General features: G+C 36.1%; 1 protein-coding gene across 1 annotated transcript in view; it reads left to right on the top strand.

Annotated features, from left to right (window-relative positions):
- Positions 1-2,095: 2,095 nt before the first annotated feature.
- Positions 2,096-24,316, top strand: part of MEI4 (meiotic double-stranded break formation protein 4) — a gene marked incomplete at its 3' end in the record, with an annotated part of 174,091 nt that continues 151,870 nt past the window's right edge. The window contains exon 1 of the mRNA XM_079146544.1: positions 2,096-2,165. The remainder of the gene's footprint in view (positions 2,166-24,316) is intronic.

Genomic DNA, 24,316 nt, shown 5'->3' with positions numbered 1-24,316 from the left:
CCTTTAGAAAAGTGGTTTGTGCCACAGCTCATACAGGAGAATTATAATATTTTTAGAAAAGTAATTTTTAAATATTTTAAGGTATCTGGTATCTATTTATTTTATTCAACAAACATATTGATTACTTATTATGTATTTTACTAGGAATGAGTGAGACAAAAACTAAAAATTTTCTTGAGTTATTTTCTAATATATATTTTGGAAAATCCATAACCACTTGTGTTAATCAGCCTTTGGTCACTATGACAATCTATCTGAGAAAATCAACTTAAAGGTTTATTTGGTTCATGATTTCCGAAGATTTACTCCATGGCTACTTCATCTCATTGCTTTGGACCTTGGTTGAGGCAGAACATTACCATGGAGGATGACTGGAGACAAAAAGAAAGATAGCCATATTGAGAGGTCACCAACAATATATTTCTTCAAAATCATGCCCCCAATGACCCACCTATTACCATTAGGCCCTGTCTCCTAAAATTTCCACTAACTCCCACAGCATCACAAACTGGGACCAATCCTTCAACATGTGAGCCTTTGGGGAACATTTCCCATTCACTTCATTTTTAGAAGTTCAAACAAAACTGTTATTGTTACTTAACTTAAAAGATACCTAAGTCTTGATGAGAAAGAATAAGATTTTGTTAAAACTGAGCCTGTAGTTTTCACACTGGATGTCAATGATTGCATTGTATTTCAATGTTTTTTTTCACTCCTTTGTTTTAATTGCCAGTTTGTGTATTTGTACAGGCAACATCATGCCTCACCCAGTGCCTGCCACAGAACAGGATTTCAATTCATTTTATTAACGAATAGGAGTTAATATGGAATTTCGCATACGTAGCAACACAAGGTAACTGCAACATTTCCACTACTTGACTCTTGATTATCTCTGTAAGAGATGAATTATGATGATTGGACTTTACATTTCTCAAATGAGAACATCAAATATGGTAAACCATTAATTTAATGTCCATTAATTTGGAATTCAAGGTAATCGAATAACCTGAAATTTACTTCTGCAGGATTAATGAAGAATGCTACATTAAATGAATTACAATAGACTTAAAAATTGACTTTTTATAATAGTCAGATGGTTAGAGCAATGATACTTAATATTTTCAAGAAATTTACAATGACCAATTGGATATAAGTGTATGTCTAATAAAGATTTATCCATTTAGGAAAATAAGCTGAACAGATCTCTATTTAGAAATAGTGTTTTATTTTGTAAGTATGTGTTAAGACTTCTCTACAATAGTAACTAAGCACTGTAATAATAAAGACTTCAAAGACTGTTTTCAGGACGTTTAGAATCTATTTGGGATTCTAATATATAAAGAAATTTTGGAATGATGTAAGGCAAAAATTGACTAAGAATATAGATTAAATTATAACATAAAAGGTAAAATTATGAGAAACATCACCTTGTAATAATCACTTTCTTCCAAGAATCAACAACTTAATTTCACTTTTGGAAAAAAAAAAAAAAATGTTTTATAATTGTTCTCATCAGTCTCCCAAGTGCCTTCTCTTCTGCCCCACCTCTTACTAGAATCTAGACGCCAAGGGGAGTCTTTCTGTGAGGTGCTTTCATTTCTAGGGCTCAATCTCACCTCCAAGACAGCAAGCTCATGGGGGCGCACCCCTTCGTCGGAGTGTCGGGTGCCCGGACTTGGGGGCTCCCTCTCCGGGCTCACTGGCTAGTATTGGGATGCAGTCGCCCCGCCCAGGGCTAATCGCCGCAGAGGCTTCTGGGACTTGTGGTCTCAGGGTCTCCCGTGCCCCTCTCCCAGAGCGAGTGGTGGGCGCTGGCCCCGGGTTATCACTACACAGTTCCTGCGACCACCTGTGGACAGCACTGATTCCCGCTCAGGGCACTAGCACTGAGGGCCTGCCCTAACAGTTCCTTGCCGCCAGAGGGCGACCTGCCCCTGGGAGCCCAAGGGAGGCGGGCGGGCGGGAGGACCCTGCGCCAGGGCGTCTGCTCCGCTTGTTCCTGTCCTCTGGGCGGAGCCAGCCTCTCACGTGCGGTGCCCGGGGGCGGGACCTTCGCAGGGGTGAAGCCCTGCACGTGGTTAGGCATTTGTATTGACTGAATTAAGGCGCTTGCATCTGCGCTGGATCCCCGGAATCATCAGCCCACAGGTGTGTGGATTTCTTAGGTAAGTACCATCCTCTGAACATGTGCAGGCCTGACTTGACCACCAAAATGGTTCCTGAGGCTTCCCCGGGAAGGGGAGGCCATTGCTGGGGCTGCAAATCGTTTATTGATCAGCTCTTCTGGAGAATTGGAGGAATTCTGCCAAGCCCTGTGCATGCCAAAGGTGGGGCCGACAGGGTCTCTTCCATCAGGACCTTACAGGCGTGTGTCGATGAATATGTATATAGCCAGAAACTTTCAAGGTAAAGAAAGGGTGAAATACCATAAGAAGGATCAGATAAAATGGTGTGGGACGTGGAGGGGCACAGAGGCAGTTCCTGGAGGCGATGGTACTTTAAGGAAGGATAAGTACCAGTACTTGAGAAATAGGGGCAGAAGTAGGGTAATTACAAATTAAGGGGTAAATAGAGTAAAGCCATGTGTTAATTTTTAGTGTGTCTAGAGTTGTCCAAAGTATCAGGAAGTGTCTGAGAAGTAGTAGCTTGGGCCCAATTAGTCAAGGCTTTGAATAGTAACTTCATAGTCTGGAACTGCAGAGGCATATTTTGCACTTGAATTCCACTAGAAACCATAGAAAAAAAAAATTTTTTTTTTTTTTTAAATGCCTGAGGTAGGGAAAAAAATATAGTAATGTGGACTCAGTGTGCACAGGATATATTTTTCAGTACCAGCATTTTTATCAAGGCAATTAAACATTTGTTGATCACTTTCTTGACCTTGTTTTATTACTTTTTCCTACTTAAAATCAGGAAATTTATAATGTATACAGGGAGCGTTGACAGATTTGTGAGTTGTTAGCCACTCTTCTACTTATTTTTATTTGAGAAAATTATTACCTCAAAAGGGTTTTAGATCAAACACAATTTAAACCATGTGTAATTTGGATGACTTTCATCTAGATAACATTCAGTGTGGGCCAATGGACTACATGTGACATAATTCAGATGTACAATTTGGGAATGAAGGTAAGAAGCACAAATTGATGATTCTAATTATGTTTTTTCTTCTTTTTTCATGAATGACAGTCAGAATACCAATATTTGGAGTCAGCTTTTCAAAAGCAGTATTTCAGAGGTCTTGCTAAAACTTAGAAAATTAGCTGGACATGGTGGTGCACACATGTAATCCAGTGACTTGGGAGCTGAGCCAAAAGGATTTTAAATTTGAAGCCATCCTGTGCAACTTAGCAAGACCATGTAGTGAACAAAAATTAAAAGGGCTGAGTGTTTGGCTTAGTGGTAAAACACCCTTATGTTCTGTCTCCAGAAATAAAACAAAATAACTTAGAATTACCTTAAGCATGTTTTAGTATGTACAGGAAGTTAGCAGTCCAATTTATATTGTGGTAAAATCAGAGGGAATATTTTATCTCTTTAATAGGCCATATGTACATTACATATATATTAAATTCTGCTGTATAAAGGTGCCTAAAGTTGAAGGTCAGAGTCACTATTTAACAGAGTCAGATAAATTAAGTCAGGTCACTTTGAAGCATTATTGATGACTGTATTGTGGAGAATGGACTGAAGGGAGCTGAGAGATCAGTTAGAAGGGTGAATAATCATAAGAACTAGAGGTGTAAATGGTTTGAGGAAAACATGGATACATTTTTAGATGTAGAGAGATAATCAGGAATAATGACACTAAAGTCAGAGCAAAGTGTTTTAAGAATAAGGAGTATTTGTCAGGTGAGATGCTGCAGAGAGAAGAATGGGGTCTTGGCAGTTGTGAAGTCACTTGTGACCTTGGTAAGAACAGCTAGGTCAGGTGGGGGCATCGAGAGTTTTCTTTTTTCTTTCTTGAAACTGGGAACAAGGAGAGAAGCATGATTATCTGTTGAAAGGTAGAAGTCAGTACAGAAGAGGAAGTTGAAAGAACAGAGGGAGATCATTGATAGAGAAGATGCAAGGGTTTGGTTTGCAGTTAGTTCATATTCTTAGAATAGTACTTACGGTATATAAGAAGAGGAAGACATTGGCTATTATTTTTGGGCATATCTCAAAATAACTAGTAGCTTTCTTATGTGCCAGCAGAGTGTGAAGGATCTAGCCTTCTCGTCTGTCCATGCATTTTTTTATGACAATCACCCAACACTTTTTCAGTTCTCATCATGTGCTGGCTATAGGGATTTCTGCTCAAAACAGGTGCAATGGGGTCAGTGAAGTTCATTTATCACTGAGTGATGTAGCTATTAAACAACTACTTAAATAAGGAATTATCCAGCTTTATTTGTGTTAACTGATATGAGAGAATATGGAATGCTAAGGGAACCTGTATCAGATGGAACTGACATTACCTGAGTGTATACAGGGTAGTGTTTGCAAGGGTAGCATGTACATAGCTGATATCCAAAAGAGTTCTCTCGTTACCAAGTCAACTGTATCTCCCCCATGCCACCATCTCCTTTGATATCATCATCTCATTCCTGATTCTGTATTCAGTGTTGGATTAAGTCTCTCATCTGAGCATTTGGAATGTATTTTGCCAGTGGATTGTGGGGTAGTGTGGGAAAACTGTCAGGAACCAACATTTTCCAGGATCTTTCTCAAGTCTTATTGCTGCAGTAAGGTGACTAAATGTGAACTAAGTGGCCATTTAATTTTTATTCATGCTATGTTGATTCCTATTAGGGGAAGAAAAGGGTTTTGGAAATGGCAAATTGATGGTCAGCCACAGCCACCTCAGACTTAGGCTCTTAATATCTTTTGGAGGAATCACAACAAGCAAAAGACCTGTCACTTCTTATTAGGAATTTTTGGTACCACCTAATGAAAGCTGGTCTTTCTTTTTTCTTTCAGTTTAAATTTTAATGCTCTCTGGGTCAAGTGTTTGGGGAATAAGTATCCACTCATGTATTTGCAGGGAAGGAAAGGTTCTATTGTTGTTGTGATTTTGCATTTATATAGCACTTGAGTATTGGCTAAGTGCTTTACAATCAATTTTATTGTTCAGTTTAAAAGGTAGCATTTCACCTCTGTCAAAATTTGTTTGCTTTGTTTCAGAGAAAAGGATCTTTTCTTAAAAATGGGTCTTCTGTGATATAGAAGAACTCTGATTAATCAGTACTAGATATAAGACAAAACGATATCAGAAGAATATATGCTGTTAATAGAATATATTAGCCATGTGAGATTTTTTTGTTACCTACTTTAACAATAAAAGAAAATAATAAAACAAAATAACACTAGAGATAGAACCATGCAGGAAGCCAACTCTCCTCATGATATGGTTTGTAACTAGGGCACCCAAGGATGTTCTGTCTTTTAAAACATCATCCTTAAAGAACTAGATTTTATTTAGAGCAAGGGTTGGCAATTTTTTTCCCATACAGTGCCAGAAAGTAAATATTTCAGGCTTTGCAGGTCATACTCTTTTGTTGCAGCTATTCAACAATCAGAAACAGTGATACATAAATGAATGGGCATGGCTATTTCAATAAAGCATAGTTAATAGAAGCAGGGCACCCAGAATTGACCTGTGGGCCATAACTTGCCAACTTCTGATTTATAGCACCTTAGTGAATGGGAAGTGTTTATAGATTAGAATGATTGATAGCTAAAAGCTGTAGGAAAGCAGAGTTGGACTTACCTTGTTGATTTTTATATCTTGTAACACAGTGCCTGACAGAAGTTAACTGAGCACCTCTGTTGAATAAAGGAAAGTGTAGCAAGGATATATGGGGAAATTACCTCGGGGTAGATGGTTCTGTATTTGGGATTTAGATTCTGTGACATGTACTCTGTGGGTAGAGCAGATACTGCATTTGAGAACTAGTTCAAAGAACACATCCAGGCACGATGCCTAAAGAATGTAGAAGAGTTGATACTCTGAAATGATAGTGAGAAGCAATAGGTCTGTGATTCCCCACCAACAGAAATTTATATCGCATCACTTGGAAGATTACTGAGAGAGAATTAATCTCAGTCTCTCAGTTTGTAGCTTTCATTGTTTGCCCTCAGTTTTGTGAGCTTTGTTAGCATTTGTGTTACACATTTTCCTCTTGTCCCTCCATATATTCTCCCCAGTCCTGTCCATCCTGAATTTCCCTCTTCCCTTCTACAGTTCTTAGGATAATATTCACAACTCCTGTTGGGAACCTCCCCTCACTGTATTCTCTCTCCTGCATTTGGTAACTGATCCCTCTTTTCCTGCCTTTAGGCTTAAGAGAAGTAAAGGATGCCCCTTCCTCATTGCTGCTATTAAAAGCTCCTGCCTCATTTTGTTACCCCCTTAGATTGCCCACACTTTTAGGAATAGTCTCTTCAATAAACTCACCCAAATTGGGGTACCATCAGCTTTTTGATTGGACCCTGATGGTCATAGTATTCTTAACACTTTTTCAAAGGTGTCTATTGTGTATCACCAAGTAACTTTTAATTTCATCAGTCAGGGTCTGTGGCTTCTTTTTTTTCAATCATAGGATCTCAGGGTGAAAGTGGTCCTGGAAGGTGAGTCATTTAACTTTCTAATCAGAAATTAAGGACACTCTTCCTCATCCTTATCACAACCCATTATACTTGAACACTTTCTATAATAGGAAACTCACTACTGATAAAGATCTATCTCACATCTTTAGACACATATGACTGATAACAGTATATATATATACACTATTTCTGTCCACAGTTTTTGTCCTGTCCGTTGGGGTGTCATGGAACAAGTTTAATTTCTGTTTCATCTATTCTTCAGACAGCAAGCCTTTTAGTTTCCTTACCATCTCTGTCTGCTTAAAAGTGGGGTGCCTAGAGCACAGTCTCATTCCATATCTTTTCTGATTATGCTGGATTGAGGTTGGGCATGGTAATTCCACCTGGAAGGATGAACATGAGAAGAAACCATGTCTTTCCTCCTTACCAAATGTAAGGAGAATGTGATCCTGGTCCTCTTCTATTTACACATCTGTGTGTTTAAGCATCGTACATGGGAAGAGTTGCCTTTGATGACCACATAATTTTTCTTTCTTTTACTGGATTTACCTATATTTAAAGACTTTCTATCAAGGGGGTGAAATAGCTTACAAATTGCAAATCCTCTTTAAAGAGATAAGACTACAGTCTCATTTTTGTTTTTCCTCAAAATATCAATAGTACACTAATCATCCTTTTATTACTGTAGGGAACACTACTTAAAATATTTTGCTGAACTTTATTTAGGTTTCAAATATAAATAACAGACAGAGAAACTCCTAGAATTTTAGTATCTTGGTATGTTTTTATTTTTTCTTGACATTATTCTAGATTATAACAAAATATATTGAAATGCAGATTGGTTTTTTTTTTTTTGGTTGATAATCAAATTGTCTTTAAGGAAATGTTCTGAAGTAGACTCTTAAGTATACCATTCATTTAAGTCAATTTTTATAATGAAAGTTCAATTTATTTTTTAACATGTCCAATTTATTTTTTAACACGACTCCCAAATATCTGTCAGGTTCTTTAATTCTTCCTTTTGATTTAATCAGTGAGCTTATTCCCCCATGTTATTTTGATTAGATTACTTTTGCCAGGGCAGAACTCTGGAAAATAAATCCTCTTGTATTTAATGTGTGCTTTAGTTTAATCTGAATGAATAGAAGAATAAAAACAGCCCATTAATTTTGATTGTTGGAGAGAGAGAGATATGTCTTTTTAAATCTTTAATCTTATTGTTAGAAAATACATTTCAGAGACTGCTTATGGATTGCTTCTTTTCCTGTATCTTCCATTTTTGTGAATATCTATCTCTTGTAAGAGTAAAAAACAAAGTAAAACAAAACATACTTAAAATTCTTTAAAAATTCCCCCAAATGGGCTTTCTAATAGCTGACTGGTTATGATCCCTTCCTTTTTTTTTTAACTTTTTTTCTCCTCTGAATTTTTTGCATACTTATTTAAAGTGTCACTGTTTTATTATTCAAGCATTAGTTTTTATTTTATTTGTTTTCTTTTCCATTCTCCCCCAAGAAGCATCCTTATCTCTAGTGCCTGGTATAACCAATCAGTGGTACTAAACATTTACTAAGAGAATGTTTCTTCTGCCTTTTTATAACAGTGCAAAAAAATACCTATACCTTAGGAGGTTTCCACTTCCTAAAATCTTATTTATTCTTCCTAAATAATCCACTATTATAAAGAGAGTTTTTGTCTTAAAAATTTAACTTTTTAAAAAATTGCCATCTATTCTTAGTCCATCTGTTTATTTGATGACAACTAAGCATTATTTTAATTATGTAATAAACAGATTTAAGTTACATATATTTCCAGTAAACTCTCTTCATCAAAACCAGTTTCTTAAAACCGCAATATTTTTTTTCAAAAATGCTTTATAAATACAACTAACTACAGCACAATTGTAAATAGCAAATGAAGCATCTGTTTTAGCTCAAAGACTGTGGGAGTAGTATAAAACTAGATTTCTGCCATAAATATCTTTAGTGGTAAATCATTAGCAACTTTCCAGTTCCTGAACCTTTTCCAAAAAGATGGCTATTGCGTAAAATCACTAAGCATGGCACTGATTTAAGCTACTTGATTAGGAGCCAAATTCTTTAATTATTAATGTGCCTAACTTCATTTTATCATTCATTGATATAAAGCTAGGGTTCAGTAAAGAATTAAGGAAACAACTTCAAAGAATGGTTCAAGTGGTCTGAGTAAATATTTTATCAAGCATTAGTTTGTACTTTCCAGTAATTTTAGTATGTGTTTCTGACAGGGGTCCATTACTTCATTGACCTAATATTACAATCATGTTTGAGCCTTCCCTTACTTGCTCTGTCTCTTGCTCTGTCTGACTACAAGCCCTGTCACTTTATAGACAGTCTTTATATCTTCCTGTATTATTTGTGCATGCTTTTAATGTTTGGTTCTTCTTCCAGTCCTTCTTTACTATCTGATGTCAATAGTCCCCTAACTCCTTCCTACTCAGCATAATACTTCTTTTTTGGGTGGGAGGGATGGAAACTGGGGATTGAAGCCAAAGGCACTCTACCACTGATTTATGTCCCTAGCAGTCCTTTTTATCTTTTGAGATAAGTCTTGTTAATTTATCCAATCTGACCTCACACTTGTCATCTTGCTTCCTTAGCTTCCAAAGTAGCTAGGATTATAGGCAAGACCTGCAGCCATTTGTATTATTTCACTCATCCACTCTGAAGGTCACACTGACTTCCAGCTGATTACTGCAGGAAGTTCAAACTTCTCTCTTTGACTGACATTTAAGACCTCAACGTTCCTAGTCTATTCCCTTGATTCTCGAAAATACCATTTTCTTTGGTCGATGAGATCATTAATATTCTTGTAAATATGTATGGTTCTATCCACTGTTGACTCTTATCAATCCGGTGTGAAGTTCTGTTTTTGTCCTCTCTATATATCTCTGAGTTCTCTTCTTTTGGAACTTCATGTCCACTCCAGAAGTTCTTCCTTGTTTGCACCAATCCACACTGGTCTTTTTTCCAAATAGATGTGTAGTCAGGCCAGTGTGCAAGTAGAGACTTTGGACACCTTAGGCCTAGGACTGAATTATGACCATGTCCTAGTCCCAGGTGGATCCAGCATTGCAATGAGTGATTACTGTGTGCTTCTTAGAGTTCACAGGGATCACATGTCAGCTAATTTTGTCTCCTCCACAACTTTATAAATGAGGAATTATTTTGATTTCCATTTACAGATGAGCAAACTGAAACACAGAGGTTCAATAATATCTGTCCAGTATCACATAACTAGTGAGGGGCAAAGCTAGGAAGCCTGGATCCTGAACTATTCCCTTAGTCCTTATGCTCATCTTGCCTTTTTAATACATAATGATTTTTGATGGGATTTTTAGGGTCAGTTCATATTGCAGTACTATTCTCTTCTGTCTCTTTGGAGAGTTTTAAGAGGGGGAACATCCTTTGTAAGTGCTTTTGGAGTTAACATGCCTTGATGTCTGCATGCATGTATGGGTGCGTGTGTGCACTTCTGTGCATGCATGTATTTTGTAACAGAAGACTGAGAAGTTCATCAAGGCAGGTGCAAGATAATCACAGGGTACTTAAGGGAGGCCCAGTCCTATTCAGGCTACACTTATTTTCTGTTTTCAAGCCTGGGAAATATACTGTGGGAAGAATATATGCAAAAGATGAATATTAAAAACACAGTTCTATCACTTGTTAAAGGTATATTTCTAAGAAAGTACTTCTTGCTGAACTTCATTTTCCTTAGCTCTAAACAGGGATACTGAATTTTACATCACAGAATTATTAAATGAAGGAATGAATATCCAATGAAATAATGTGTCTTATGTTCAGAGATGTCCAATAAATGCTTGTAGTCTTTCCCTTAGTGCTCACCATGCCTACTACTCCAGAGAGACTCACAACTTTTCTCATGCCTGCAGATGTCTTTCTGATGCTCACATGACCTAGCCAGGCCTTCATTTAATTAGAGGCTTGGTGCTGATGATCACTGGAGACAATTTTAACCAAATTAAATATTCACCAGAAGAGGCTGACACAATGAAAAGGTGTCTTCATATTACCATATTTCTGAAATGGATATGGGTTTTGAAGAGGGAAAGCTTGATTGCTTACTTCAAATCCTTGGAGAATGATTTGGGAAAATAAACTTTATATTGTTTTGCTTTCAAAGTTAGAATTGGGATTAATAGATTTGGGAAGTTAGACAGTGTCTACAGGGAATTTCTAAGAGTTGACTATTAGGTAATCAAATTTTTAATATTGTTCAAGTCTGTGCAGCCTGGGCTGGACTTCTGGTTCTGTCTTTGTGTGACAGAATGGATCATTCCTTCTGATGTCAAACTCTTAGAAATCTATAATGTGTATCCAACATAGTTTTAGTGTTAAATGAATTTTATTATACTTGAAATATATTCACATAGCTTATCTGTGCCCTAAAGTACTAATTTACTGTGTTTATTTGATAGACAATATAGAAAAATTAGAGACTTTGGAGTTATAGCTTCATTTCCCACTGTATGACTTGGGGCAAGTTACTTCTTATTTTCATATCAATAGAACAAGATAGATAATAATAGTTATATCAGAGGGTTACTGGGACACGCATGTATGTTGATGGATATGAATTATGTTAGTTGGCTTTATGTTGCTGTGACTAAAATAACTAATAAGAACATTATAGAAGAGGAAAAGTTTATTTGACCCTGAATCCATAGTCAGATGGTTCTTTGGACCTGAGGTGAGGGAGAATATCATAGTGGAAGGGCATGGTGGAAGAAAGCAGCCCAGCCCATGGCAGCTGGGAAGCAGAAAGAGAAAGGAATCAGAGAGAAGATAAACCTGTCCAGGCAATCTCCTGCCCCTCTGACCTGCTTCCTCTAACCAGGTCTCCAGTAATCCATTCATCCCTCAGTGGACAAATCCACTGATGAGGTAAGAACCCTCATGATCCATTCACTTCCCCAATGTTCCACCTCGGTACCCATGAGATTTTGGGTGACATTCTAGATTCAAACCATAACATAAATCCATACATAAACTGTTGTATCATGCAAAAACTGCCTTTTGAAAGGTTTTTTTTCTGTGTATGTATGTGTGTGTGATGCTAGGTATTGAACACAGAACACAGAGCCTCACACATGCTAAGTAAGCACTCTAACAGAGTTATACCCTCAGCTCTGATTTTTTTTCTTTAATCTATCATAACTTTAAAAACATTGAACACACGCAGTGGTATTGTCTGTTTTTTTTTTTTTTCTGAAGAACAAGTTTTTAAACTTATTTAATCCATTTATAAGTGTTTTCTCTATGAATAAGTGTCAGTTTATTCAGAATGATAAGAGTGATGGTAAGTTAATCTGAAATTCTTGACCATTCTCTAACATGCAACATACAGATACAGTTTCTTTCTATATTTATTTATCCTTCATTTTGTATTAATAAAAACACATGCAGAAAATACTTTCCCCGGAAAAGCAATATGTTGAATCATATTACTTAATAAGAATGAATTTAAAAGTAGCCATTGGCTTTCTAGTTTAGCTGCCCTTATTTTGAAAGACAGTTTGTGCATCTGTATGTATCCATATGCACAGGCACTTGAGACCCTGTGTACACACACACAGGCACACACACACACACACACACACACACACACACACACACACACTGAAGACACACGGGTGCAGACTGTTAGGTATTCTTTCTCATAATGAAATACCCTGAATTTTTAATAGTTGTTTCAATTAAGAAAGAGTTGATTTTTCTTTAATAAGTTTTAAAATGATGCCTCAAACATTTAACAAATGATGTTTGGTTTTGGGTATTCCTGGTAATGAAGAAATGATTAGGCTAAAAAGCTGACTGTTCAGGTGTTTGTTATTACTGTTATTGTTTAAATCCTCATGTTGTAATTACCTAGGTGTAAATTGCGTGTGTCCAAAGCTCAACTTTGGACATTGAATTCTTCCTGCTGCTGAGTAAAAGTAAAACAGAGACAGGTGAGGGGAATGAATTAGCACTACATGTATGCACTTCATTCAGTGCTACAGTGATCTTGTGTTCACAATCTTTGCAGGCTCTTAACTCTGTGCCAGACAGTATGTTAAATCCTCTCTATGGATTATCTCATTTACTCCTCACCATAACCCTACGAGGTAGCTTCTGTTATTTGCCTCATTTTTCAGATAAGCAAACAGTCTTACAGAAGCTAAATAAATGAAATGTGTGAGTGATGGAGTTTGGATTTTAACCAAGTTCTCTGACTTTACAGCTAGTACTTTTAATTGCCACACAGCACTGCCTGGGTACTTGTGTAATCACTGGTTCAGAATTGCAGAAGACATTGGTCTATCTGTGTAGCTTTCACATCAGTATTGAAATCTGTCATCATCTCAGGCAGATGGCCATTTGGCTTCTGCTTGAGTAGCTGTAGTAATTGGAATTTCATAACTTTATAAGATAGTACATTCCATTGTTGGACAGCTCCTATCACAAGATATCTTATTTATTTGTTTATTGAACATTTGTCTCCCTGTAATTTCCACATATTGGTTCTAGTTCTACTTTCTGAAGAAATATCGAACAACTTTTTTTCATCTTTTATCTGGCATCCTTGCAAATGTTCAGACCTCTAAGTCTTCTTTTTTAGGCATCTCCACATGCAGTTTGCAGACCTCTCACCATTACCATTACCCTTTCTGACAGTCTAGTTTACTTGCTTGATTCTGACAAGCTGCAGTATATTTAATTGAATATGCATTGAGGCAGTAGAGGCAGCAGGAAGATTCTGGAATGAGCCATAATACTTAGGTTAAGATCTCATCATTACTGTCTACTGTGTGACATCAGGTAGGTGGCAACATAGCTGAACTCAAACCCTTTGCTTTAATAAGGGCATCAGTAACTACCCCTAACCTTCCCTAGTCATTTAACCCACAGTGATTTTCCCTTCTCTCAACTCTGTTTTGGTACTCATCACTGGTTTGGGCTCTTAATTGATTGTCGACAGCTTTTTATCTTTTCTTTCCAGTAGAATTAAGTTGCTTGGTAGTAAAGATTATCTCATCTTTCTTCATTCCTTCACCAACATTCCCAAGAGGATCTGAAAAAATAGATATATTCTTAACTGGATTGGGGAAGGGGCTAAGCCACAGAATTCAAGAAAGATGTGCTGCAGGCTGAATCCAGCTCTGCCCTTGAGCAGGTGAATGACTCAAAGCGATCTCTACATCTCACTTTGCGCATAAAATAAAAAATATGCTGGTAAAAATCTTGTAAGATTATCTTTAAAGACTGAAGTGAATCATGGTTGAAAAGTACTTATGATACTACTTGGCACAGAGTGCTTAGGAATTATCAGTATCACTACTAGTACTAGTTGTATTACACTAATAGAGCTATGCCATTACATTACTTTTTATTTGGAGGAAAGAAATGAGCCTTGGAACTTCATTGGACCATATAATTCCTCATTTAACCTTTATATTTACCAATGTCTTTTTTGACACCAATCAGTAAGCTTAAATCCCAAATGCAGTTCTTGTGTAACTAGAAAAACAGTTGGTCAAGTCTGTACCTGAATATTAATTTTCTGAACAATGGTATTTGTTTACTAAACAACAGCTTTTGTTTTCATGTTTGATATTACTGATGAAATTTGTACTGATATACCCCTGGTACTCCTGGTGAAATAATTTTAATTCCAATATATTTCATAAACTATATTTTCTAAAATAAATTTATTTAACCACCATAAATACAGATTATTTTAAAACATGTGTCCTCTCTTCCCAGAATGTAAAGAAGCATTTAATTGGTCATTTTCTAGCATGCTAAGTCTATTTGCAATGCTTTGATATTTAGCAATGTTGGATTTGTAGCACTTTGCTGAAAGTCCCCTTGTGATTAAAATACATTTTAGAGCAAATTAAAAATAAGTTTAAATAAGCAGCTGTGGGATTTTTTAGGCATCCTGACCAAACATGATTCTGCAGATTTAAATTCAGAACAGTTTGACACAGCATTAGCTGCTAACAGCATTATTTGATCTGGGTAGACATGCAAATATTAAACAACAAAAAAGCATGTGTCAATAATTCATAGGTCTAGAGTCAACTCTCCTGGGTAAGAAAGTGTATCTTTTCATTTTTCTTTATCTCAAGACACTTTGCTATGAGGAAATTCTTTCCTGTTCAGCCTGCCAGTAGACGGATCACCTGTTACAATCAGATGTTCTGCTGACTTCACTTGTTTCCTTCTATTAAGACCAGGCAGCTAGCTGTATCAGTGTGCATTTCACTCAACCACAAAATGGTTATCAGTCTGGTAATTCCACACAACCTACACCCCTAGTAATCATAATCTCACATTCCCCTTTAGGTAGATGAATGAGGTTTTCCTGAGAATTCTATCTAGGCAGATAGCAGATTTCCTAGACCATGCTTATTCTGAGAGACAAGTGCAGATTCTAGCACTCTTCTGGTCCTACCCATCTTCCTACTAGTAAACCCTAAATACATAAAATCTGCCTCCTCTGCACTGTTCATTCCCCTTTGTCTAACAGCACTAAAAAAACATATTAACATGAAAACAGCCAATCATCTAGGACTACGAACTCAGATAAAGGTAGAGCTATGAGGTAACACTGTTAATCAAGATGATTAAGGGCCACAATGAGACCATAAACAGGAAATTCAATGATTTCTTGCTACTTTAAAATTTTTGTAAGTACTTACCAAACTGTAACCTTGAGTCATTAGAAAACGAATCAGTGATAAACTTCATTTTTTCATCTTAACTTTATATAATTTAGAATAATACTGTTTCACTCCAGGAAGTCAAATGCAAATAATTATTTTGTCAGAAAACTCTTGAAACTGAAGGAAGTGAACTGACCAGTAAATATATGAAATTGAAATATTAAAAGAGCAATTTGTAAATTTGCCAGCTACACATTTTTTTTTCTGTTAAAAAAATGGGAAGCATCTCGTACTTTTTGGTGACCAGACCATGCTATAACGTAAATATGATAGTAATTTGCTCATTTAATTAATAAGTATTTATTAATCAATTGCCATGTCCTGAGAACATAGCAGTGATGGAAGAATTATTGCACTCAAATTGTTTTAATCCAAAGTAAATAAGAAAAATGTCTACATTTCAGATTGGGATAAACACAGTTGAGAAAACAAATTCAAGTAACATGAACATAGAAGAAAAAGAATTGTTTCCAGTTTTTTTGGTGGTCAGAAAAGTCCTCAATTAGCCAGTAACTTTTTAGCAAAGCAGCAGCAGAGGGAAGCTATGCTGAGGTTGGAAGAACATTAAAACACAGAGCAAGGAGAGGGAACTTGAAAGACCTGAGGCATCTGCTAGGGGATACATTGTACACCCCTTTCCTAAGCACCATTTTATTTGACCCCATATGACATTGGGGTAGCTACTGATGTCCCTATTAATGATCTCAGACAGATGATCACTCAGCTTCTGCTTGAGTAGCTGTAGTAAATGGAATTTTATGACTTTATAAGATAGCATATTATTGGGTAGCTTCTTTCACAAGATATTTTATTTTTCTGTTTATTGGACTTTTTTCTCCCTGTAATTTTCATGCATTGATTCTATTTCTACTTTCTGGAGACATACTGAACAGTTTTCTTATATCTTTTACCTGGCAGTCTTGCAAATGTTAAGACTTCCAAGTCTTCTCTTTTTGGCACCTCCACGTGCTGTTTGCAGCCCTCTCACCATCACCCTTTCTGACAAACTAGTGTGTTTTTTTTTGAAATATCTTCTTATAATACTTCTGATTTTTTGTTACCAATTATATTTCAAAATGAGTTGGTTACTTTAAATATTTCAGGAATTTCACAGGTATAACTGATCTTATTCATTGTGGTTAAAGAATACACTGTGTAACATTTCAGTGTTCTGAAATTGATTGAGAATTTTTATGTCTCAGCATATGATTTGTCATTTTGAATTTCCCATGAAAACTTTAAAAAAATATGTATGCATTCTGTATTTGTAAGGTGTAGTGTTTTAGAAATGCCAATCAAAGAAAGGTGGCTGGCTGTGTTTTTAAAATTTTCTGTATCATCATGATCATCGTCCTCATCATCATCATTTGAGGTCTACTTCATCCATCAATTACTGAAAGTATATGAAAACAGCCGCATGAGTTTGGGTTTGTCTCTATCTCTCCCTTACGTTTTTTTTTTTTTTTCACTTTTTGCTTCACGTGTTTATGCTGTTATTACTATAATGTACATACATATTTAGGATTGTTTATCTTACTGATGATTTGATTTTTTAATCATTATGAAATGTTCCTTGTCATAAAAGGGTTTTCTATATGCATAATATTAATATAGTCATTCTCGATTTATGTTTACTACTTATATTTTCAGTTATTTTTCTCTCATCTTTGTCCAGATTTAATCACCTTAGTCTACATGTTTGCATTTTAGCCCTATGGATACAAATCAAATAATTCAAGTAGAACATCTGGGAAAAGGTTTCTATTGATAAATTGCCACTTACATTTATAAATTAATAACTCCCCTTTATTTCCTCTGTTTTAGTAAGATTTGTAATAGGATGAAACTCACCTTGTACAACTTTTTTGTATTAATTAACTTGACTAATAAGATTTTAGATACAGAACCATGCTGACTTGAAGATCTGAATTTCTTCTACAACATGAGCTACTTTGAGAAATTCCTTTGGTCTTCAACAAATGACTTTAATTTTCTCTGTTCAAGTTGAATGGAATCACTGTAGTTAAGGCTAGTTCCTGTCATTTGAGTATTCTTATTATATGCAATAGATTGATAGTGTTATCAATTAACAACCTCTAAGAATCCGTAATACAAATGGCATTACCAAAATAAGATGCCTATGCCATTTCTGTTCTACCTATACCTTTCATGAGAATCAGGGCTTAGACCTGGTTACAGTGTCACTATGAGACCACTTCTTGACTGCCATGAATTTATTTGAGTTGTTAATCTCAGGTTGGGCAGATGGAAATTTTAGGAAAGAAAGTAAAATACAATGAGTAGGTGAAACATAGACCTTGGAAAGTTCCATACACTTACTGGAAAGAGAAGGCAACAGTTCTTAGCCTGCAGCATTGCTGATTCTTTTTATGTTCAATAACCCCTAGTACAAGGGGAAGATAGGTACTGGTTCCATTTGGGAGAGAAGAGCTAGGACACTTCCTGCTCTGGATGCCATCTTCTGGTACCCATGAACCTTATGATACCCTTTGTTGCCCTGGAGGCTGCCATGTTTTTGGAGTGACCCGCAGCTTTATTTGGTATTCCTTAACTAGTTAGGGGTTCGAATGGTAATCAGTGGGGCAAAGTGGGTAGGTAGCATGGATCTTGTAAGCTGATGGATTCTTTTTGGAGAAGAGAAACTTCTGCAGTGGGAAAGTAGGTTGAGATTGTCATTATCTGATTTAAGAGAAGACAGCAACTACAGACCCAGTCCAAGAGTATGTTCAAGAGCAGGCAGGAGCTGACAGTTGCAGAGGGAAGTGTGAGGACCAGTTCTGAGTGATGGTTAACTCACAAAAGAGCTATATTGTTTCTGTGTGCTTATTGTCTTGAGCAAGTAGCGATGCTGTGTTTAAAGGGCCAAATATGTGAAGGAACTCACATGTGAGAATGCACGTAGACAAGAGATGCTTGATTTCTTGGAAATAATCCTTCTTTCTTAGTAGGGTATTTTAGGTGAATGAAAATAGAACTCTAATCTATTTGTTTTTTAATATGCAGACCCAAGTAGCAGATAAAAGAAATATTCGATTTACTTGTAAAATGAAGCCCTGGAAGAAGCCAGGAAGCGTTGTCAGTTGCTCTTTGCAATTTGTAGTCTCCTTGGTGAGATCTAAATGAGTGAGACAGAGGAGAAATACATCGCATTTTTTCAGAACTAAAAATGAGCCTTAAAGAAAATGTTTCTGTGAGGTGGCTTATGCTTCCTTGAGTTCCTATCTTTAAGTATACACAGAAGTGAAGTAAGTCGTAAGTAGTGTTACATAATTGTAGTTAGAAAAAAAAATATTTTTCCTGTTGTGTTATTTGCAAAATGGAACTTCTTTGCATAGGGCTATTTGTTTTTCCTAGGAGACTCTGCCTCCTGATCTCCCCTCTTTATTCTCATTTCCTTTAAAGCTCAGGCCCTGGCCTAGCTGGTCTTCAAAGCCAGCTGCCTGTGTCCTCTGCTGTTGGTGGAGCCTCTCTCAGTTGTTTCTTCTGGTTGTTTCTTTGGTTTGTGGTTTCATCCCATAGTCCTCTTCATCTTATGGCACATAACTTTCTCCGTGTCTAGAATGTAGCCTCTTAAAGAGTGCAAAATCATGAAGTTTATGGTTTTGAGTTACGTAGTTCATCACACATTTGTATATGCCTGGTAAGTAATGTTTGTTATTTTTGTGATAAGGATTTGTCCAGATCAGTATGTGGAATACCTGTATTAACAAGGAAACATTCATAGTTCTTTGAAAATATTTTTAATCATGTTAATAGTAACTGTGTGCTCCCTGTCCCTTTTAAAGATGCATGGTGTAAGATGATTGATGATTTTGCTCTATACACATGACTTTTCATCCCAATTGGTGTACTTTTTGCTAACCTATAGCATGTGTGTGATGCACTTTTCCCATGTGAAATTCTGCCAGAATTCAGAGAAAATATTTCCTATGACAGAACAAAGAAGATATCAAAAGTTAGGGCTGGGGGCTTTAAAAACTGGTAAGAAACTAGGTACTTAAAATCTATTATTAGTTAACTCTTTTTTAACAGGAAGAAAATGATAGATGATCTGTTCTGATGGGAATGAAACAGAAAGAAAGAAAAGCCTTTCATCTTTACAAGCTCCTGTCATGCACAGACTCACTTTGCTGGAAAGGCTTTTAAAGCCCCCTTAATAATTAAAATAGAGAATTTTGAAATCTTGAGTAACTCTTGATTCTTTTATGTAAAATTTCACATGTTGTCAATCTACTGAGTACTTCACAGTACGATATGTGCTAAAACTATAACAATAATTAGAAAATTTGTCAGCTGGATCTAATCCAAAAATTACATGTTAGACCTTGTCCAAACTTTACTAAAACTAATTATCTCAAAAATCTTGTAATAACTTACTGTTCTGGCATTGCCAGTACTCTGCTGCTCTCCAGACTGATTTTGGATAAATGTGTATTTCACTATCCTTGTACACGGGTGCTTCCTCCTACACCCACACTTCATCTAATCATACTCATCTCAGTGACTTAAGGAGAGCTCAGCCAATGTCCTTCAGTTCATTGCTTTCCTGGCAAGGCAAGTATTTGTTGTGGGGTTCCCACAATATGATATCTTTCTCCTTTATAGCTTTACCTTTGACCTAAAACTATGTATGAACTGGATGTTATCTCTTATTTTCTTTGTTCAAGAATTATTTTGGTACATGTTTAAGGGTTCATCATAGAAATACATAAGTTTGGGGGAAATACACTCATTGTAGGTAATCCAGAAAGGATGTATCACTGAGTGAAGAGAGACAGATGGGTCATATAGGTTAATTAATTAAATCCTACCTCCATCCCATTTTGTCTGGTATGTAATTCACACAGGTTTATTAGTGCAAAGGTTAAGAGCTATCTAAGCAGCCCTGTGACTGTATGACCTATACTGAAACATTCATGTATTCCTTTACTCATTTACTCATGCAAAAATTTATTAGAGTGCCCACTATGAACCAGTCATTGTTTATGTCATTGAGGCTACAGTGAATACTGGTCTACAACTTAGTCATACTGAAGAGTTTTTCTGTCACACCTCCAAAATCCACTGTGTGTTTCGAATTAGTGGAAGGGACACTAAACACACCCACGTTAAGGGGTATACCCATTTGTTGACTGTGGAACTACCTGAAGTCTCTGGATTTTATGGAATTTGGGGAAAGGAAGGTAGATTAGCAAATCTAGGAGGTTGAATTCTCATTCCATTGATTCTGTTTCCTCAATTCGGAAAGCATTTGGCAGTTTAGAATATATGAGTATGTTTAGTGTGCTCTTTCTTGTTGTATTCTCCTCCTTCCTTCCAAAGGTGCTGAATTAATGGTATATTTTACAGTTGAAGAGGTCTAAGAATTGAGGAAGTGCGTTCTGCTGGCTGGCCTCTTATCACAATATGAAAATTATTGTGTAGTGCTGTAGGCTTCATTCAAGCCCATTTTCATTTTTCTTTTTTATTTTTCAGCTAAAACTCATTTCTATTTGCTTACCTATTTTTCCTACATCTGATAATGGATCAGCATCTAAATATATAAAAATCTTACTAAAATATAATTGAAAAAGTAAAAATTGTATTTATTTGTAGTATAGAGCATGGTATTTTTATAGATATACATATTTATATTTTTTATTTATAGAGTGAAGTTATAATATCAAGCCAGTTAACATAACATAGACTTCACCTCACAGAAGTATTTTTGTATGTGTGGTGAGAACATTTAAGATTTACTGTCTTAGCAATTTTCAAATATATAGTACATAATTATTAACTGTAATCACCATGGTGTACCATAGGTATCTAGAACTTACTTATCCTCAGTGAAACTTAGTTCCTTTTTTGGGGGGTGGGTACCAGGGATTGAACTCAGGGGCACTCAACCTCTGAACCACATCCCTAGCCCTGTTTTGCATTTTATTTAGAGACAGGGTCTCACTGAGTTGCTTAGTGCCTCACTTTTGCTGAGGCTGGCTTTGAACTCTCCATCCTCCTGCCTCAGCCTCCTTAGCCCCAGGGATTATAGGATTACAGCAAAATTTGGTTCCTTTTAACTAACATCTCCCCATCTTCCCTATTCTACTCTCTCCTATGTGTTTGACTTTAAAGATCCTACATATAAGTGGGGTCATCACTATGTTATCTTTCTGTCCCAATTTATTTCACTTAGCATATCTTCCAGATTCATCCATTTGTTTCAAATGACAGAATTTCTTTCTTAAATTTAAAACTTAATAGTGTTCCATACCACATCTTTCCACAGTGTTATCTATGCATCTGCCACTGAGCATCTAGCACTTAGGTCGAGTCCATGTATTGTCTTTTGAGAATGATGCTGCAATGAACATTGCAGTGCAGATATACCTTTGACACACTGGTTCATTTTCTCTGAATTCACACCCAGAAATAGGACTGCTGGATCATAAGGTAGTTCTATTTTTAATATATTAAAGAACCTCTATACTGTTTTCCATAATGGCTGTATTAATTTCTTTTTTCCACCAACAGTAAGTGTCCTCTTTCCTTTACATCCTCACCAACACCTGTTACCTTTTGTCTTTTTGGTAATAGTCATTCTACTAAGTGTGAAGTGATATTGCATTGTGATTTTAATCCGCACTTACTGATGATTAGTAACGCAGATAATTTTTTCACATACCTCTTGTCTATTTGCATGTCTTCTTCTGATGAATATGTATTCAGACTCCACCATTTTTAGTTATTTGTTTTCTTGCTGTTGAATTGAATTCTTTATATATTTAGGGTTTTTAACTCATTATCTAATTTGGGGTTGTGACTATTTTCTCCCAACTCATGCGGTCTTCACTGTGTTCCTTGTCTCTGTGACTGTGAAGTTTTTTGGTGTGATGCAGTCCCATTTGTCTTTGTCATTGTTGTCATTGCCTGTGCTTCTAGGATCATCTTGAAAAAATATGACAAGAGTAATATCAAACAGCTTATTCCTTATGTTTTCTTCTAGTAGCTTTACAGTCTCAGGTTTTATATTTAAACCTTTAATACATTTTGAGTTGCTTTTTGTATATTTGGTAAGATAAGAATCCAGTTTCATTCTTCTGCATGCCCTATAATTTCTACTTCAAAAAATGTCCAACAGGGAATATTTCTGTAGGATTAGTACTAAGACATTTTCCTGACATATGCATTTTATGATGTGTATGGTGGACATGTAGAAACTAAAGAAATGTAAAAACAAGAAAATACTATCATTCAGACTTCCTCAACTCAGAATCCATGGTATTATTTTATTCTCCCCTCCTCCTTCCTTCTTTTCCTTTTCCCTTTCTATCTCCTTCCTTCCCCCTTTTATCTCTAAATCTCAATATATATTATCTGTTTATATGAATTTTTCAAATTTACTATTTAACAGCTCTATTTCACTGTATATTTAATTTCATGTGGTTCTTTTCCCATAATTTAAATATTCTCAAAAACATTTTCAATTTAATTGTGTGATATGGTACAATTTAATCTCTACTATTATATGTTCTCTCTGGTCACAGTAGTTTGTTTTTTGTTTTTGTGTTTTGGGTAATCGAACAGTTTTATGGATCATTTGTGGGAGTAACATTTTAGATGTGGTTCTCATCATTTCTTTAAGATAAAATCTTAGAACTTAATTCCCTGTGTGGTTCTAATTTAAACTCTCACTAGTCTATCATAAGAGTGATCTTGGGCTTTTTTTATTGGAGAATTTTCAACATTGATCTTAGAGTTGAACCAAAATTAGAATCTAGGATTATAATTCCCAACAGTTTTGATAGTTCACAGGATTGCTTAGTTGGTCTCAAATTAAAGTTCACTTGGGTAAAGTGAGGGTAAAAGAAATAGGGCATATAAAAATTGCAGAAATAATATTTGTAGAGCAGCATGCATTGCCTTAAGGGAAATCCAGGGGTCATAGGGAATCTGATTAGATTTTTTTCCACAGCCTTTTGGAGGACTTTGCTGTGGCAAGGACTGTTTCCAAATCCAAAGACAAAGAAGACCCAATTTGAACTAATGCTCTGTTTTTAAAAGACTGTAAAAATTTCATCTTTTAAACTATTAAGAATTTTTAGAGACACTAAATGCCTTCTTGGGGAACATTAAATGTTCATTTTAATTATTTATTGAAATTATTCGAGCATAAATTGCATTTTTAAAGGCTTTCTGAAAGTTACTACTGATCTCTCTTCAAGTTAAACAGAGAATATGTTTAGGAAGCTGGAGTATTTTCCAGCAACAAAAATTCTCTTAATTCTCTAGACACAAACTGAGTGTCTAATAATTCAATTTAATTCTGACACTAACTACCTGAAATTAGTATCAGATTTCACAAGTATAAGGAATCAGTTCCATAAGACTGCTCGCAGTTCAGATGCCTATGGCAAATACAGGGTCCTCAGGTTACTACACTTAGTTCTAGTTGGCTACAGAGTCAGAGATCTACAACCCATCAGTAGTCAGGTTTCGTGAGTTTTGCTAGGAAAACTTATGAAACTCAGAAAAGAACTCTGCTTGATACCAGTTCACCATAAAGGATGTAACTCAGCAATAGCTAGATGGAAGACTTATGGGCCACCCCTGGGGGAAAGCCAGCACAGAGCTTCCTGACTCTCTCGGGGTGTACAACCCTCTTAGCATCTTGTATTTACCAACCTGGAAGGTCTCAGAACTCCATTGTTTAAGGGTCTTTTACAGAGGTTTCATCATGTAGGCATGATCCATTGTTAACTCAATCTCTAGTTTCTCTTGCATCCTGAGAGGTTGGGGATGGAGAGGGTAGGTGATGATAAAAGTTCCAGGCTTCTAACAATTATGGTTTGGTATTTCTGGAAACCAGCCCCTATCCTCAAGATGTGTTGGAGGCTAACAGGATTTACCCCATTATAACAAACGCATCTCCCACAACTCAAGAAATTCCAAGGA

This window comes from Sciurus vulgaris (genome assembly GCF_902686455.1).
Source record: "Sciurus vulgaris genome assembly, chromosome: 7".
In the NCBI taxonomy this organism is placed as follows: domain Eukaryota; kingdom Metazoa; phylum Chordata; class Mammalia; order Rodentia; family Sciuridae; genus Sciurus; species Sciurus vulgaris.
The sequence above is the reverse complement of the archived record's forward strand: the minus strand, read 5'-3'. Positions and strand labels throughout refer to the sequence as shown.